The sequence below is a fragment of the Engraulis encrasicolus genome, chromosome 12 (genome assembly GCF_034702125.1).
Source record: "Engraulis encrasicolus isolate BLACKSEA-1 chromosome 12, IST_EnEncr_1.0, whole genome shotgun sequence".
NCBI classification, from domain to species: domain Eukaryota; kingdom Metazoa; phylum Chordata; class Actinopteri; order Clupeiformes; family Engraulidae; genus Engraulis; species Engraulis encrasicolus.
In genome coordinates this window covers 38631628-38634127 of record NC_085868.1, presented here as the reverse complement: position 1 = coordinate 38634127, position 2500 = coordinate 38631628, and the positions used below count along the sequence as shown (strand labels likewise).

The following is a 2500-nucleotide window of genomic DNA, read 5'->3' as shown; positions in this document are numbered from 1 at the left end:
CTTTTGACAATGGGAGAAGCCCAGGGCTCAGCAGCAGCACTGCACAGCACACAGAGAGATGTGCCAGATAGAGCACACCAGCCAGATCACACCCCTCAATACTGCAGCACACACACACACACACACACACACACACACACACACACACACACACACACACACACACACACACACACACACACACACAGGACACACAGGACACACAGGACACACACACACACACACACACACACACACACACACACACACAGGACACACACACACACACAGGACACACACACACACACACAGGACACACACACACACACACACACACAGGACACACACACACACACACACACACACACACACACACACACACACACACACACACACACACACACACACACACACACACACACACACACACACACACACACACACACCACAGGTCATGCACACACCCAGTCACGACACACCAGGCACAGAACCTCTGAACCACACCTTGCACAGTTACACACACTCAACATCTCCTGATCTGAACTGATAGCGAGGAAGTATAAAATCGGCTTGCGAGATTTAAAAAAAAGCCTTCCATTAAGATTTCCGAATGATCTTGTGGTGAGTGTTCGTCTCGCGTTTGAATCTGTTTGTGTGCGCTTTGTCCAGGATGTCAGTACGCGAATGTCTGCTTGTGTCTGCTACTCACATTTGGCGTCAACCGTGACTAGTTCATCTAAAGATCGATTTCCTGGAAATTTAAAAAAAGATGCCGTGGGGAAGGACAAGGGGCTCATTCCAATAGCACATCGCACTCAAAGAAATGCCCCAATCCAGCAATGCCCAAATCTCAAATCTCAAACCAAAAACCATAAAACCTCACGTAGCCCCCCTGGATCCCGCCCCCTCTGGCCAAGGGAGAAAGTGGGTCGCCTGGTTGGACGTCTGATGGCGATGGTTCATCGTGATTGGATGAGGAACAGAGAGGGTCTCCTCTGATTGGCTATTGAGGGGGAAAGAGGGTCCCCGTGTCTGCAATCAGCAGGGGTTCCCAGTGTTTGTAGAGGGGGGGGATTAAGCCCTTTGATTGGCTACATTCCCAGAACTATGCAGCTGTGTGTGTATGAGAGTATGTGTCTGTGTGTGTGTGTGTGTACGCGTTCACTTTACAAGGATGTACTGTGTCAGACAGTGAGCTTGGATGAGAGGAAATTTTCATTGAGGGAAGTTGGCGTCAATGGCGTCCTGCTTGAAGCACCGAGGAACATTTTCCATTGGGGTGAGAAGTATTGAAGGCGACACCTGTGTCTGATATCTGTTGTCTTGAGAAGTCATTCGACGTGTTCCAGGCAAACACCTTCAGACAGCGGAAAAAGACTGCCTGCAACAACCATCTTGGTTTCTTTATGTGGGGAAAACCCTCTCGTCTCGTTGTTTCTCGTCTTCTTCACCCCCCAAAAAAGGACTTTCTTCACACCCAAGAACCATTGAATATCCTCAAGTTCATCTCAACAATAGAGCGGGCGGAGGGGGGGCTCCTTGGAAACCTCCATTTGACATCCAGGAGAACACCATTGATGCTCGCCCGACACGCCTCCTCAGAAGTCTCGGATTCGAACAATGGACAGTGTCAGTCAGTATTGAGAATGTATCCATATCTCTGTGAGTTTGAGTGTATGCGTGAACTAATTCGCTTGATTGGTGGTGGTGTTTTCATGGTAGACGTCTCCTTGATTTTGAAGAAATGAACAGCCATCTTCCAAAGGTTTTTTTTTTTTGCTGTACGAAGGGTGTTTCACATCTTCATTTGAGCAATAAGAGGATTTGTTGAAGCCCTCTCAGCTGAAGTGCAAAGATGATGACTGCGTGTTGGAAGCCGCAGGTAAGCCGGCTGGTAGGCTAGTGGGAGGAGGGGGAGGCTTTAAAGGGATATGTCCACCTGTTCATTAGCAATGTCACTGCCATTCTTCAGCTGTCTGGCTGGGTGCATTTATTTATTTATTTATTTATTTTCAGTATTGTATATTATTAGTATTATGTACATTAATATTGCCAATGCCATTTTCCAGCTGGTTGGATCCATTTTATTTATTTATTTCCTGTATTGCTGTATATTTTTTTATTTATTTATATTTTTGCCTGTTATGCATTGTGTGTGTGTGTGCCTCAAGCCCAGTTGGGTTCGCGTTTCATTTGTGATGTACATAGCACTGTGTGCATATCCATGTCAGCCATCCCTTTTTCATGTGCCTTGTATGTCACAGAGACAGAGGTTTTTTATTGGGGGTGGGGGTGTGCGGTGTCAATTGGCAATGTGGTCATTCCATTGTGTGGGCACCCTTTTCGTGTTGCTATTTTTTCCTCCAATTCATTTCTGTTTTTTTTCCCCCTGTCGTGTTTCATTGTGTTATATTTGTGTATTATGTGTGTTGTAATGCACGTTTGTTTGTGTCATTGGCATTTTCTGTCTGGAATGTCTCCAGTGTCTCAAACCACTGAGAAAAATGTTTTGCATTGTGTG

The 2500-nt window shown here is 46.2% G+C and overlaps 1 protein-coding gene across 1 annotated transcript in view; it reads left to right on the top strand.

Annotated features, from left to right (window-relative positions):
- The window catches only part of raph1b (Ras association (RalGDS/AF-6) and pleckstrin homology domains 1b), a 102762-nt gene that overhangs the window by 73092 nt on the left and 27170 nt on the right, over positions 1–2500 (top strand). The gene's annotated exons all lie outside the window — the stretch shown is intronic.